Source organism: Panthera leo, chromosome E3 (genome assembly GCF_018350215.1).
Source record: "Panthera leo isolate Ple1 chromosome E3, P.leo_Ple1_pat1.1, whole genome shotgun sequence".
Lineage (NCBI taxonomy): Eukaryota > Metazoa > Chordata > Mammalia > Carnivora > Felidae > Panthera > Panthera leo.
In genome coordinates, this window is record NC_056694.1 from 5,627,015 (window position 1) to 5,643,676 (window position 16,662).

General features: G+C 50.6%; 1 long non-coding RNA gene across 1 annotated transcript; it reads right to left on the bottom strand.

Moving 5' to 3' along the window:
* Positions 1-6,511: 6,511 nt before the first annotated feature.
* LOC122210056 lies at positions 6,512-14,867 on the bottom strand. Its single transcript, XR_006197899.1, has 4 exons — positions 14,397-14,867; positions 14,084-14,165; positions 7,403-7,470; positions 6,512-6,724 (listed from the first exon to the last, which is right to left on the bottom strand). It is a non-coding gene; the product is annotated as an uncharacterized LOC122210056 (long non-coding RNA).
* Between the last annotated feature and the right edge of the window lie 1,795 nt (positions 14,868-16,662).

The window sequence follows — 16,662 nt, forward strand, 5'->3', positions numbered from 1 at the left end:
GACTACCAAGGTTCAGGGTCTGTCAGGACACGGTTGGGCCTGGGGCCTTTGGCACCACAAGGACTCAGCCCTGACAGCAGGTGGTGTTCAGGGTGACTCCTTTCCTGGCTCTGCCTCCACTAAGCACCGCAGAGGCCTCCTGGGGACCAGTGTGTCCCCAGGGGCAGCCATGTCTTCCCCGACCTTAGTCTGGGCTGCTGCCCCAGCTGGCCTGACTTCCACCTGTCTGGGGTCTGGTTCTCCAGCCTGCCGGCGAGTCTGTGAGTTCCCCACTACCTTTTCCATTCATTCCCTTCTCTCATCAAATTAACCAGAGTTCATTTCTGTTGCTTGCAATTCAGAGGCTGGCTGACCCGGGAGGGAATGCGGCATGGTCAAAATCAGATGTGGAAAGGGGTCCAGGGTGCAGGGCAGGGCGCCCCTCGGGAGAGGGCAGCCAGGGTTGGGCTGAGGCAGGAGCCCAGGGCCCAGGCCAACGTGGTGGGTGCCTCCGGTGAGGGAGGACAGCGACGGCTCAGCGCAGGGAGGGTGGCCGGCTCTCCCCAGGTCTGCCAGACACGGCTCAGGGAATGCAAGCCTGACATCAGCCCCCCACTCGCGATCTGATTCCAGGCGTGCTGGGGCTCCTGGTCCTCCCTTCCCTGACTACTCAACTGGCTGTGTGACCTTGGACATCATCTCCCCTCTTTGTGCCTCATTCCTCTTGCATCTCAGTGGGGTGGTTCTGGTTTTGGGGTTCCTAGGAGGCAATCTTCTTACCTTTGCTCTCTGCGACTGAGTTGGTCCAGCGGCGAGCAGCCTCTACACGCGTTCTGCCCGTGACCTGGAGGCAAGCTGGAGGCCGTGGATAAGAAGCCTCAGGGGGCACCTGGGCTGCTCAGTTGGTTAAGCTCCCGACTTCAGCTCGCGGTTCGTGGGTTCAAGCCCCGCGTCGGGCTCTGTCCTGACGGCTCGGAGCCTGGAGCCTGCTTCAGATTCTGGGTCTCCCTCTCTCTCTGCCCCTCCCCGCTTGTGCTCTGTCTCTCTCCCTCTCAAAAATAAGTAAACAGTAAAAAACCTAAAAATTAAAAAAAAAAAGAAGTGTCAGAATTCAGGTGGGGCCCAGCCCAGCTGGGGAGTGGAGCGGGCTTTCCTCTCTGTCTCCTGGGTGTGCAGAAGGGCTGTCCTTAGGGGGACAGTGTGGCTGGCCCTGGAGTTGGGAGGGAGATGAGCTCAGGATTGCAGATCTCGAATAAGGGGGTAGATCTGAGGAAAAGCAGGAGGATTTGAGGGTCATTGAGACGACTTCCCAGGGGGTCCCCAAGGTATAACAGGGCTGGATGGGGGCCCAACCCAGGCCCCAGGAACGCCCCCTGCCTGCAGGTATAAATAATGAACCTCCGCAGCTACTTACAGAACAGCATGTGGAGAATGCTTGTGGATTCTCTTTGATTTCTCCTTATCACCTGTGGAGGGTCTGCCTCGTGTGCCCACCTGCTGGGGAAGCGGAGGCTCCACGCTGGGGGTTTGGGGCTTGGCTGAGCAGATTGCCCCAGAGGCAGCCAAACCTCCAGGCTTCTGCTTGGTCCCCATGTGTGCCCAGCCAGTCGGGGACTGCTGGGGGTTGCTGCTGGAGAGCCCCTTGCCCTCTGGCCACACGCGTGTTAACGTGTATTACAGACCATCCCAGTCAGGAAAAGAGAAACCGCTCTGGGTATTGAAACAAAGTGAATTTGTTGGTAACCCAGGGCGTTGATGAGCAGAGAAGCCAAAAGGGTAACTCAGAGATTAGCAACCCGGAAGCTGCAACCCATCCCCGGGATTGGTAAAACCGACGGAGGATGTGGTTTTACCGAAGCCCAGGATCTGGGGCCGTTTGGCGGCAGGTGGAGCCATGGCAGTGGCTGGTTGCCAGGAGCAGGGATCATGGAGGGAAGGATTGTGCGGAGGGTGCTAGAGCCATGGAGGAGGAGGATCCCTGCTGGAGACCCCGCCCGGGCAGGGGGCAGATCTTGGCTTCTTCCTCTATCCCACCCACCTTACCTTTTTAAACAAAATACAATAAGGGGCACCTGGGTGGCTCAGTCTGTTAAGCATCCGACTCTTGGTTTCAACTTGGGTCACGATTTCACGGTTCGTGAGTTCGAGCCCACATCGGGCTCTGAGCTGATGGTGTGGAGCCTGCTTGGGATTCTCTCTCTCTGTCCTGCCCCTGCTGTCTCTCTCTCTCTCTCTCTCTCAAAATAAATAAACTTTAAGTTTTAAAAAAGTTTTTAATGTTTATTTATTTTTGAGAGAGAGAGAGAAACAGAGCATGAGTGGGGGGAGGGGCAGAGAGAGAGGGAGAATCTGAAGCAGGCTCCAGGCTCCGAGCTGTCAGCTCAGAGCCCGATGTAAGGTTCGAACCCACCAACTGTGAGATCATGACCTGAGCCGAAGCTGGACGCTCAACCGACTGAGCCACCCAGGCGCCACTAAATAGATAAACTTTAAAAAATATTTTAAAAATAAAAAAATTATAATGAAATGCACATAACAAAATTTACCATTTTTACCACGTTTAAGGGTACGGATTAGTGGTGTCAAATGCGTTCACACCACCATCCATCTCTGGAACTTTGTCACCTTCCCAAACTGAAACTCTGTCCCCTCTGGCTCTCCTGTCCCCCCAAACTCCTCCACCCACCCTCGGCTCCCACCTTCTACTTTCTGTCTCTATAGATTTGACTACTTTAGATAACATATAAATGTGATCATACAGTGTCTCCTTGGGACTGGCTTATCACTTACCATAACATCCTCAAGGTTCATCTGTGTTGTAACAGGTGCCAGAATGTCCCTCCTATTTTTAAGAGAGACAGTGAGTGTGTAAGTGGGGGAGGTGCAGAGAGAGAAGGAGACACAGAATCTGAAGCAGACTTCAGGCTCTGGGCTGTCAGCACAGAGCCCAACGCAGGTCTTGAACCCACAGACTGTGAGATCATGACCTGAGCCCAAGTTGGATGCCTAACTGACTGAGCCACCCAGGCACCCCCAGAATTTCCTTCCTTTAATGGCTGAATGATATCCTACTGTATGGATATACCACGTTTTGTTTATCCATTCCCCTGTTGATGGACCCTTGGGTTGCTTCCACATTCTGGCTCCTGTGAATAATACTTCTATGAACATGGGTGGACAAATAGTTCTTTGAAACCTTGCTGTATTTTTTTTATACATATATACCCAGAACTGGCATCACTCAATCATCTATGGTAATCCCGGTTTTTATTTTTTGAGGAGCCGCCATATTGTTTTCATCATGGCTGCACTAACTCACATTCCTGCCTTCAGTGCACAGGGTTCTACTTTCCCCATGTCTTTGCCAACACTTGTTCTTTTCTGTTGTCGCTGTTTCTTTGAATAGTAGCCATCCTAATGGGTGTGAGGTGGTATCTCATTATGATTCTGACTTTTATTTCCCTAAAGATTAATGATGTTGAGCATCATTGTATCACCTTTCAGTCTTGCACTAAACCATTGACTAAACCTCCCATTGACTCCCGTTGACTAAACCTACCTAGAAACCAGAGGGTAAGGGAGCCTGGGAAATGTAGTTTTCTGCCATAGAGAGTGTACAGAGAAAGGCTTAGGATGGGTGGCTGGTGTGTGTGTGTGTGTGTGTGTGTGTGTGTGTGTGATTGTAAAAACAGCACATATCAGTGGCATAAAGGACTTCAGAATCTCCTGTGCCTGTCAGTGTCCTGAGGAGGAAACTGAACTCCAGCAAAGATAAGGGGCCTGCCAAGACTTCACAGAGAGGAAGTGACAGAGCTGGGGTTTGAACCTAGCATGTTTGACTCCTAAACCAGTGCTCTTCCCACTCTGTGATTTCTGTTGCCCATGCGGTGCTGGCAAGAATGGGGATCATGCATTTTCACACCTCAGTGGTTTTGCTTATGCTGGTCCCACTGCTTGGAACGTTGTTTGTTCCCTCCTTTCCCACCTGGAAAACTCAAGCTTACTCTCAGCAGCTCAGCTCAAATGCCAAGTGCTGTAACCTGAGCCCTGGGGAGAACAAACCTGAAAGGAGGAATAATTGCTTCAGTCTGTGTAAATAGCAGACCAGCCACAGGGTCCCGTCTTCATTCCATGTTGGGTCCTCAGTGTTTTTCTCTTCCCTGCACACTGTCCCTGTACTTCTGATGACTCTGAGTTTCCTCTAGGAATCTCTTCCTTCATTTTGTGTAGATTTGGGAATGGACACCTCTCTTCCCCAAGCTCATCATTCAATCCATCTTTCTGGTCACAGGGACTCTCATTGAACCCTTGGACAAGAGGCCTTCCTTCCTTCCTTCCTTCCTTCCTTCCTTCCTTCCTACTTCTTTCCCTCCACTGGGGTGGCAAAGCTGTAAAGTTACGACATGGGACAGGCCTGCTTGAGAATGAAGCCAACAGAGGGGAAGACAGGGTCATGGGCTGCAGCATTAGAGGGTCTTGACAACATTGTTTCTATGCCTGGATACAGCTGTGCCTGAAGGCAACCTCACCTATGGGTACTAATAAGTTCCCTCTTTTTGTGAGGCCAATTTGTGTTGAGATTTAAATCACTTACCGCTGGAAGCCATGATGGATATATGTGTGTTGGGTCAATGCCCTGGCTTTCACAGACATTCTTGATTTAGTGTTCCTTGGCCGGCAGCTCTGTGGGTCTTGTCCCCAGGACAAGTGGTCCCTTTGAATACCCTACAGCACAAAGACAAGCAGATCAGAAGTTGGTGGGGTACCGTCTGGGGAGTTTTACATCAGGAGGGCATGCTTTTCCTATCCCCAGGCTTGGTGACTCCCCCGAGGACTATAGGGAGGCGGTGGGTGGTGGGGCTGGGGCTGAACCAGGATGTCGGGCCCTTTGGCCACTTTGCCCAAAGCGAGGCCTTTGGTGAGAGCTATAGGGAGGTTTCCTTGTTAGGCAGGATGACAAAGATATCCGTGTTTCTGAAATGGCCACAGAGCCAAAAGAGCTGAACTTTTGAGGGGGTGGAGTGCTGGGCTCTTTGGTCTCAGTGGTCCTGCACTTGCTGAGACAGGCCTCTCTCTTCCCCAAGCGTCCAGGAGGGCCACTACTGGGCACGTGGTGCTTTGTGCTTCAAGGACAAAGCCGGAATGAAACTCTAGCAGCCCAGTGCCTCGTCAGCTTCGTGCCATTCCCCATCCTCCCTGGGCACTTTGCACATTCAAAAGCTATTTTAGAAGTAGCAGCACATCTGATTCTCTTTAATGCACTTCCAGGCAGCACAGATGTGCATCAATGAGAGAATGTTCCCTGAACCAAAGTGCTTCTGTGGGCCTCATGATCCTCTCCCTTGGCACTCACTCCCAGGCCAAGAGCCTCCTATGAATCATGCATTAGCTTCTGTGATTGCTGTTCAGAGTGGTGGCAACTCTTGCAAAGGGTGGGGGAGCCATTTTACACTGTGGAAGGCAAGGGGTCTGGGGCCCCAGCTGGGAGTGGGGGCAGGGAGCGGAAGGAAGCAGACTCTGTAAGGGGGAGGTGGATGTCTGCTCTTAGAGGCGAAGCTTGCAGCGTCCAGGGCCCTACCACCAGTTCACATGGTGATGGGGCCCTGGCTACTGCTCCTCCCCCTCACGTCTGTATGTGACAGACTTTATCCTGAATGAAGGGAGGATCTGGCACCCGAAGAACTCCCATATGGAGCCCAGCTTATGCGGGGGTGGGATGGGGAGGGAACCCGCAGACACACAATGAAGTGCGGGGTGGGGAGAACTCTCCACAGGTGAGGAGATGACAAACAACGCCTCAGGAGATGACTAATGAGAGAAGCAGAGCCATACAGCAACTCCCAGATCAAAATAATTATACAAAGCTCGTTAAAACACACAAAGACATAAATTAAGCACTGCAGTCGCCTGTCCCTAAAAATGTGTCAGTCAGACAGACAGATGACTGAGGGAAGATGTCTGATGTTTCTGTCGTTTGCAAAAAATACATTATTTTGAATTTGAGGGGGAGGCACAAAAATTCGTGATTTAACGTTTAAAGCAATTTTCAAAGTTTTATTTTTTTCGTTTAAGCTTAAAAATGTCCCTGGAAAAGAACACGAAGACGTGTGCTATTAAGAGATGAAAGTCTCGGGGCGCCTGGGTGGCGCAGTCGGTTAAGCGTCCGACTTCAGCCAGGTCACGATCTCGCGGTCCGTGAGTTCGAGCCCCGCGTCAGGCTCTGGGCTGATGGCTCGGAGCCTGGAGCCTGTTTCCGATTCTGTGTCTCCCTCTCTCTCTGCCCCTCCCCCGTTCATGCTCTGTCTCTCTCTGTCCCAAAAATAAATAAAAAACGTTGAAAAAAAAATTAAAAAAAAAAAAAAAGAGATGAAAGTCTCTCCCTTTAATGAAAATGAAGCAAAAACATGGCTGCAACCAGCCAAGTAGGTATTTCCAACATGGTGGTCTCCTTGGAGAGGGCCCAGTGGTTAATGAGTATTCTTCACTGTGGGGGCAGAACTCACATCCAGTGTTCCTTTACACACTGAAGGCTCTACGCTGAAAACTTCTAGGTTCTTTCTCTGGCTCATCATTTCAACCCGCTTCCTGGGCAGTGTTTCTGTGACTCTGGAAGGAAAGGAGCCTCTCGTCTTCGAAGGGGTACTCCCTCACTCCCAGCACCATCCTGGAATGAGGACTCAAGGCAAACTAGCAGGAGTGGGTCCAGAGTTTGAGAGAGCAGAGCTCTGATTATTTGAGGGATTCCCTTTGAGAAAAAGAATACATAAGTGCAATATGCACTTAGGTATGGAAGTGAATATTTATTTAGAATAAGAAAGGAAATCAGCACAGAGTACTGGATCCCTGGGAATTCAGGTCACTTTCTTCTGCTATCTCTTTAGGCAAATTACTAGCCACATTTGCTGATTTCCTGGCTTTTCTCTCCACTTAGAATGTTCTAGGACTCCCACGATCTTCCAGCTCTCACAGGGGCCCAAGCAAACAAGAGGTCCTGATGCTGGGGCTTCCTGCCTGAAAATCTGTCCCTGGCAATGGGGCTGCCCAGAGAAGTTACATCTCTGCTCTGGCTGGGATTTGCCTCTGGCAGCATCCAGGGTCTGTGAATAAGGCTGGAGGCTTTGGAAACATCCAGAACTCTGGGATTTGGGGACACATGCCTGGAGGTAGCCTGGCATCGTTTTACAATTTCAGTCGATGGAAATCTGGCCAATTGAATCCTACTCTGTTTGGAAATAGATCAGGTAGAAAGAAGGGGAGTGGCAGGCCAGGGCCTGGGGACAGTTGTGGGCAGGCCGTCCAGCTGGGGTCAGGCAGGAGTCATCTTGGTGGAGGCATCGAGGCCAGCTCGCGATGGCCAATTCCTGCCATGGGAGAGGGAACCTCAGGCTGTGCAGGCCCAGAGCCCCCGCTCAGGTTTACTCACTCTCCTTGTTCTGATTCCAGGCTAATCGGGCAAATTTTAGGGCATCAGTCATTCTCCGGGAGGCCTGCCTGTTGGACAAGAAAGGGTAGTTAGTCTGCCAGAAAGCCTGTCCACCCAAAGTGGCCCCCAGTGGTCACCTGGCTCTCGTTGGAGGTCTTCTGAGGGAGAGAGGCTACTGGCCTGTCAACCTGCACACCCAATGGCTGTGTCTCACAGGGCCAACCACTAAATTGGCATTGAGGTTTTTATTTATCAGATTCTTTGAACTTGGTTGGTGCCAGTTCACCCCCAAGACAGATGGATCCATTTCACTGTGCCCAGAAAATCAACGTCTGGTGTGGTGCCAGCTCGATAAATTCACTCAAATGAATGAAAATTAGATTTCTGAGCGGGCTGGGAAGGCTGAACCCAGATACTGGCAGATTCCCAGGAAAAAATGGTTGCCTTGTGAGGGCCAATTGGGGGGGAGCAGTAGGTCTGTCCTGGGTCCTTTCAGGTGTCAGAGATAGGGTCTTTAAAGAGGTACACACAGGGGTGCCTGGGTGGCTCAGGTCATGGTCTCACAGTTTGTGAGTTTGAACCCCGTGTTGGGCTCTGTGCTGTGAGTGCGGAGCCTGCTTCGGATCCTCTGTACCCACCTCTCTCTGTCCCTCCCTCTCTCTCCCTCCCCCCTCTCTCAAAAATAGATAAACATTAAAAAAAAAAAAAAAAAGAGGTATACGGAATGAGGCAGACAACCAGCTGGGAATGTTGCCTTCAGGGACGTGGAGCTGAGGGTTCTATTAAAGCCCAGCAGAGCTCTCCGCCCAGTGTGCTCCCGGGCCTGTCTTCCTTCCAGACCCTTCTGTGCCCCCCCACTGGCACCATGCTGGCCTGGGAAGGCCCCCTTTGCCCCAGCCGTGCCTCTCCTCACACCATCTCCGGAGTCAACCACTGACACATGTTTAAAGAACACACACAGGCTTTGAGACTCTCTACTGTTGGGAAGTCAACCACCCCCGGCCTTGTGGGAAGAAGCCACTAGGGCCACAGCTGATTACAATTCCATTCACACTTTGTGAGTCAAGATCATGCAGATGTCAACACTGTTCCAAAGAGCCCATGACTGGTGCGCCAGCCCAGTGCAGCACCTCCACAGGAAGCCACCGCTACGGATCCGTGCAAGCTTCAAATGACACACACTCGCCCTTGGCTGAAACTCCCCAAGCGCATTCTAGGAGATTGTAGAGTCGTGGGAAGCAAGTGACACAGCAGGGAAACGGAGATGTGGAGAGGGTCGTTTAACTGCGTCCCATGTCATATGGGCTCAAACAACGTACACTGGAATTGAAAGATCGATGAGGATGAGGCCATTAGGGTAGCCCTCCCCCACATACCTGGCGTCCCTATGAGAAAAGGAGATTAAGGGGCGCCTGGGTGGCTCCGTCAGTTAAGCGTCCAACTCTTGGTTTCCGCTCAGGTTCATGAGATCCAGCCCTGTGTCAGGCTCCACGCTGACAGCATGGAGCCTGCTTGGGATTCTCTCTCTCCCTCTCTCTCTGCTGCTTCCCCTGCTTTCTCTCTCTCTCAAAAAAAGATTAACATTAAAAAAAGATTTAAAGAGGGGTGCCTGGGTGGCTCTGTCGGTTAAGCGTCCGACTTCGGCTCAGGTCATGATCTCGTGGTCCATGAGTTCGAGCCCCACGTCGGGCTCCGTGCTGACCGCTCAGAGCCTGGAGCCTGTTTCAGATTCTGTGTCTCCCTCTCTCTCTGACCCTCCCCCATTCATGCTCTGTCTCTCTCTGTCTCAAAAATAAATAAATATTAAAAAAAAAAAGATTTAAAGAAGAGGAGATTAAGACACAGACACACACACAGGGACAACCATGTGAGGAGATGTCCAAGGAGACAAGCCAAGGAGGGGGGCCCCAGGACCCACCAACCCAGCAGACACCCTGATCTTGGACTTCTAGCTTCCAGACTGCGAAAGAATACATGCCTGCAGTTTCTGCCGCCCGGCGTGTGGTGCTCCCTTACGGCGGCCCTGCACGGCCTGATACATGTCTCACCCCGTGCTGGCCCCTGGGAGTCCTGTTGACCAGGATGCCGCACACTCCCGGAGCGGCCCTCTTCCTGCCATTCCCTTGCCTTTGAACTCCATCCCTTGCTTACGTGTCCGTGGCAGCTTCCTCGTCTCTGCAGCCAGAGTGGGTTTCCTCAAGCCCACACTGACCACCTTCTGCGCTGGCTAGAAGGCCTGCATGCCTCCCCATGGATGCGAGACAAACCCTAACCTCCTGAACGTGGCTCCCTGATCCCCCTTGTCCTGAGCCTCATGTGCACCACTCCTGCTCCCTGCTTGGCTACAAACTTTCTGCAGTCCTCCACACCATGCCCTTTCATTCAGACCTCTGTGACTTGGTCGCTGGAACTGCTGTACCAAAGCACCACGGACTAGGTGGTTAAACGACATGGGTTTATCATCTCAGGGCTTCTGGGGGACAGGAGTCCAAGATCTACGTGTGGGCAGGTTGGTTCATTCTGAGGCTGTGAGAGCGAATCTGTCCCAGACCTCTTTCCTTGGCTTGTAGGTAGCTGTCTTCCCCGTGTCCCTCGACGCGGCCTCTACTACATGAGCATCACTGTGACCACATTTTCCCAAAATTAGGACACAGCACACATTGAATTAGGACCCCCTACTAGATGACCTCATCTTAACTAATTACATCGGCAACGAACCTATTTCCAAATACGGTCACATTGTGAGGTGCTGGGGTGTGGGACTTCAACATATGACATTTTGGGGTCACAATTTAACCCACCGCACTTGGATATGCTATTCCCCCCCATCTGACATGTTCTTCCCCTTGATTCTTTCTCTGGATGAGCCACAGTCATCCCGGAGGGTAATCGCTGCCAGGCATCCCCCAACTGCCCTGGGGCGGCCCCAGCTGCCCTGCCAGCCTGCCACCCTGCCCCAACCTTGCCACATCTTCCCTCTACATCCCGCGCAAGCCCCGCCCCCTTCTTGTGGGCCCCGGCCCCGCCCTGTGCACCCCGCCCCCATCCTGCTTGCCGGGTCCTTTCCGGAGTGCCTCCGCCCCATCCTTGCGCCCCGCCCTATCCGAGGCCTGCCCCACCTCTCCTATTCCACCTGGCTGTCGGCTCCCGTGCAGGAGTCTGGGGTCCCTGCACCTTCACCGCCCCCCCAAGCACTTCAGGTCCCCTTCTGCCTTGTCCTTGAATTCGGGTCGTCATCTTTCTTCTCCCTCTGCACTTGCTTGTTTCCAGAATTAATGAGACTACATTTACTTTTCATAACTTTTGGGGGATTCGGGCCATCCCTTTAGGAGGCAGGAGATGCTGGGGGGCGGGGAGGCCGGTGATTCCTGAGTCGGTGGATGATTTCTTCAGCTCTGGGCTAAGCCGGCTCCCGGGAGCAGCGCTTCTGCAGGGACACAGTGGCAAACATTGGCTGTTTATATGCATGCCGCCGGGCCTGGGGCTCCCTGCCGCAAAGCAGGAATGATAATGACAGTAACAGCGCACCTCTGGGTAATTTACAAAGCGTGTTCACCGCCACCATCTGATTTGATCCTTATTAAAAAACAAAAAGCAAAAAAACCCAATGCTGGCATATTTTCTATCCCCATATTAAAGACTGAGAAATTGAGGCCCAGGAAGGCAAGCTGAACCAGGTCTGCCTCCTTGGAACAAGGAGATGAGACAGGAAAGGGGGAGGCGACAAGGGGTTAACACGCTGGACTGGAACCTCAGAAAGTAGGGGGGACACAGAGGGAGGGGTGGCTGAGACCAGCACAGCCAACTGGTCCTTAGCCATCTAGCCCAAGCTCAGCACCTTGGCTGCACCCCAGACCCCAGGTAGACCCCAGACCACTGGCTGAACTGACCAGGGCCCCAGGTTTCCTTTCCTTGAAAAGCTACATTCAATGCCCTATCAGAGGCATCAGCTGACCAGGCCCAGAGAGTGGTTGTCTCAAGGAAACCGTAAACTACATGAAGGATGCCTTTCTCATATTTGGTTGACATGCTTTATGTATGATCACTCTTATGACAACAGAAGGTATATAAAAAGGCTCAGTTACAGTTTCTTGGAAATAATAAAATAACTTGGAGGGACTCGTATGCCAAGGAGTCTGAAGATGAATGCCTGGCTATAAAAGAAGACTCGTGTCGTATTTCATAAAGCTGTGGTTCAGCTGCCTGGCAGGTGAGGAACGAAAAATGGGATTGTTTTGAGAACGTTTTACGATGCATCCAGAAGGGTCCAGTTCATTGTGTGATCAACAATCAGACTTGAACGAAGGGAATGAACATTGCTATTCCCCCCTTTCAAATATCCTTTTGGGAGACAGCAATTTCAGGACTGAGTATAAAATCTAATAATTATCAGCTACCACTGTAGAGGGAGGAAATCCATGTTCAATCTCTATAGTATGTGTTACTGGAGAAGAGGAAGTCATTAGCTCTGTATTACAAATGGAGGAACTATTTGTTTGTGACAGGCACAAATGGAGTCACAATAAACAAGAGACAGATTGGGATTGAACCTAAGGACTGGCCTGCTTCCAAGTCTGTGCCCTAGGGGAACATCATTATATAGTCATTTAAAACCTAACCTGTTCTCTCCAAATTGTACTCTAAAAACATGTAATCAGAAAGCCCCTTTAAGAAAATCTGGAAATAAAAGCTGTTAGAAGAATAAAATCGGGGCGCCTGGGTGGCTCAGTCGGTTAAGCATCCGACTCTTGATATTGGCTCAGGTCATGATTCCATGGTTGTGAGATCAAGCCCCATGTCGGGCTCTGAGCTGACAGTGCGGGGATTGTCTCTCTCTCCCTCTCTCTCTGCCCCTCCCCTGCTGACACAACACTCCCTCTCTCTCTAAATAAATAAACTTAAAAAAAAAAATAAAACCAAATTTAAAAAAGCCACTCATTAGAACATACTAGGATATATTCCCTAAAATGATTAGCTCACGTTAGTTTTCTCTGCACTTGCTAATTAAAAAAAATTTTTTTTAGCATTTGACAAGAGAGATCTGAAATTATTCATTTAATTTATTATGGTAAATCTCAGTGTTTAATATATTTTCAACACCTTTCTAAAGTGAGATCTCACTTTGGTGTCTTCACCTCTCCTTTTTATTTTCTGTCTAAAATTAGAAGTTGGGTTAAAAGAGGTAGAAATGCAGAGCCAGATGTGGATGTGGGGGTCTCCTCAGAATATTTTATTCCAGTTCCTTGAGTTAATGTTTTCCAATTTTATTGAGATATAATTGAAGTATGCGAAGCTGTACATATTGAAAGTGTACAATTTTTAAAAGATTTTTTAAAGTTTATTTTGAGAGAGGGAGAGAGAGACAATCCCAAGCAGGTTCCACACCAGCACTGCAGAGCCTGATGCAGGAGGGCTTGAACTCACGAACCACGGGATCATGACTTGAGCCGAAACCAAGAGTCAGACCCTTAACCTACTGAGCCACCCAGGTGCCCCACATTATGTATGTATGTATTATATACATATACATATATATATATATATATATATATATATATATATATATATATTATACACACAGAGACAGAACCTACACTCAAGATAAAGACTTCATTGCTTCCCACAGTTTTCTCTGGCCCTTTGAAATTCATCCCTCCCCTCCCACCCCCAGGGGACCATTGATGGGTCTTTCAATTCATTTGCATTTTGTAGAATTTTATATAAATGAAGTCATATTGTATGTAGCCTTCTTTTACCTGGCTCCCTTCATTCAGTAGAATGAGCTGCGAGGGACTCACATTGTTATTGATCAGCAGGCTGCCAGTAGCATCCCATTGTGTGGACACACTGCATTTTATGTATATGCTCCCCCACTGATGGACATTTCCATTGTTTCTACTTTTTGGCTACTGCAAATGAAGCTGCTGTGGACATAGGTATGAGTCTCTGTGTGGAGACGTGTGTTTCTCTTGGGTAGACACCCAGGAAAGAATGGGCCACATGGCAGATGTATAAATTCTTGAACTTTTGGACTGTTCTCCAAGGTGGGCGTACCCTTGTACGTTCCCATCAGCAGCGAGTAAGACTTTCCATTGGTCCACATCCCTGCCAGTTTCTGAGCTGATTTTTTTAAATGTCTATTTTTTTATTTTTGAGAGAGAGAGAGAGAGAGAAAGGGAGAGTGACTGGGGTAGGGGCAGAGAGAGAGAGGGAGAGAGAATCCCAAGCAGGCTCCTTGTTGTCAGCACAGAGCCCGACATGGGGCTTGACCTCACGAACTGTGAGATCATGGCCTGAGCCAACATCAAGAGTCGGCAGCTTAACCAACTGAGTCATCCAGGCGCCCCCCGAGTTCATTTTAATGTGTAGTTTTGGCTTGTGTCGGTCGGGGAATCAACTCTTGGCTTATTTAATGACTGTCTACCTCTAGGGCTCGCCAGTGTTACCTCTTAAACATCTCTCCTCACTTGCTGCCACCACATGGTCAGCTCTGTCCTCCCAACTGAGGACACTCTCTCTCCTTGGAGCCAGGCTCTGTGCACCAACCAGCGGGGGTCTTTTCAAGACGCAGATCTGGTGGTGACTGTGCCTTGTTTGAGACCACATCACAGCTTCCCAGGGATGGGAACACATCTCTCTCAGAATACAACATGATCCTGCCAGATCTGCCTCCCGCCTCACCTCACTCCCTCATTCCCAGTGTCCAGTCTTCCTTCTGTTCTTTTAGTGGTTGGATTCAGCCAGAAAATGCTTTGTTTGGTTCCTGCATGATGTACCACACGGTTTTATTATTTTTTAAACACTGGAATGAACTGTCAACATTAAACACATAACAAATCTGTGAAAACATTAACAGGCTGGCATTCCCCGCTGTGGCCGCGTGAGCACGAGCCGGGGACTGCCCCTTTAAGCCAGGGCAGGTGGCCTGCCACACACCACCCCCCCCCCGCCCCCCCACCCCACCCCTTTCTTGCACCTGTTCATCTCCACTCACCTTTGCTAAATTCACATTTGTTCCTCCTTGAGATTTCATCTGAAAGGGGGGGATCTCTGCATCTCCCACCCTTGGCACCCTAGCACAGGGACCTCACCCAGGCAGGGTGGGTCTTCCTACTATGAGTGAGCCACGGGGCCATGCCCTCTGTCCTTTGGCACTTGTCCTTGTGAAACTGTTCTGCCAGGGCTCCAGATCCAGCCATGAGAACACAAAGCCATTTCAGTTTCCTGGGAGACAGGGGTAGAGGATTCACAAAAAGGAGGAAAGCTAATATCAGTTTTGATGCACAAAATAGGATTTTTAAGTATGCAGCCAGATTAGGAAGCCAGGTTTGGTCAAGAGAGGTAAAGGTTCTTGAAATTACTTTAGTTCCCCCTTTAGTAGCTCAAGAAGCACTGAATCGGAGGGGATCTGTCTCTTTGAGCCCAGCGGCTCGTGCAATAAGAGGGACATGGAGACAGGGACACAGAGCCTGTATCATAAACACCTCTCCCCAGGCAGGGGGTGCCCATGGGTGAGGCATTACATAGGGGCCTCTGTTACACCTCCTTTTTAGGAGTCTGGGTGGGGGCGGGGGCAGGTGGCCTCCCAGCCTGCCTTCCCCACCTGGTAGGAAGAGGGAAGCCCTGAGTCCACTTCCTCCAAGTGCCCTTGTTTCCATGTGAGGTGGGCAGGACCGGAAGTACCCACATTCCTGGGAGAGCGAGGAGGTGAGTGGGCTTCTGGCTTGATTTGGGGTTGGGACCTTTGGGCAGAGACTTGCGGGCTCCATATCAAAGGGCTGTAGGGCTAACCTCCTGGGCCCTGGTGGGGGATGGGGCATAGCACCCCTCCCAGAGGCAAGAAAGGTCAGAGCCATCTTTGGATCTGACCAAGTCCCAGGAGCACAGACTCCAACAGCCTTCACTCGGCCATAGACCTTAACCAGAGGCAGGTCTGCACTGGGGGCCGGACCAACTTTGTGGGTATGTGGCTTGTGCAGTTCATGGGACTGTACCCAGAAGGGCCCGCACTTGGCTTAATGTGCCCTGTCACCATCTTGAAATTCTTTTTTTTTTTTTTTTTAAGTTTATTCATTTTTGAGAGAGAGACAGAGAGACAGAGAGCAGGGGAAGGGCAGAGAGAGGGAGACACAGAATCCGAAGCAGGCTCCAGGCTCTGAGCTGTCAGCACAGAGCCTGATGCAGGGCTGGAACACACAAACTGCGAGATCATGACCTGAGCCAAAGTCACTTAACTGACTGAGCCACCCAGGCGCCCCAAAATTCTTAACAATTTTTGCACAAAGCACCGCACGTTTTCCTTGGGCACGGAGTCCTGCCGGTTGTATATAGCCAGTTCTTCTCAGGAGGCACCAGCCACATGTTCATCCAAGCACAAGGGCCCCTTTGCCCTAGTGTCATGAGGTCACAAAACCAACCACATCCACATGGGCTGGAACACCATCTCAAGGGGGCTGGGGGGACTCCTGGGGACCTGAGGGCAGAGAAACCCTGAAGGGAACAAAAAGACCACTAGATTATGAAAGGGCACACTGTATTTACTGGATGGCACTAAATTTTGTTTTCTTCTCTCCCCTCCCCTTCCTCCAGCTACAAATGGGGTGTAGGCCTGGGGGGAAGATTGAATTATTTTATAGATATCATCTGTAGAGGAATAAAGAGACCACATTACGCACATCTGCACGCAGTGTGAATCTGTGTGATCTTGCCGCAAATGGATGAGGTGTCTCTCTTTCTCATCCAGTTAGCAAGACTGAGAAGAAAGCAATGATAGCCTGATCTTAGAGGAATAAAAGTAGCAGTGCTTAAAAGAAAGGAAGAAAGAAAGAAAGAAAGAAAGAAAGAAAGAAAGAAAGAAAGAAAGAAATTGAAAAGAAGATGTAACGTTGCCTCTGGACTTGCGTGCCTCTGACCTGGGTGCTCTCTGGGGTGGGAAAAGTGTGCCGAACAGCTGGTTGCCTAGTAACGACTGACATCCCCCAACAGTGAGTTGGAAGAGGGGATGACGGTGAGGGAGGTTTTGTTCTGTTTTAGGGACAGAGCATCTGATCAGGAAAGGAAGCCCCACACAACTTCCTGTGGGTAGGGGAGTCCCGGACCCAAGAACAGAGAATGTTCCAGCCGGTGCAGGAAGGAAGGACGCACCATTAGTCGCAACGGCTCCATTTGCCGGAACGCCTTCTTATCCTAAGTCTCAGAGAGTGTGCAGAAGACAAAGCTATTCATGAGAGGGAGGAACAGACTTTCCCTGAGAAGAGGAG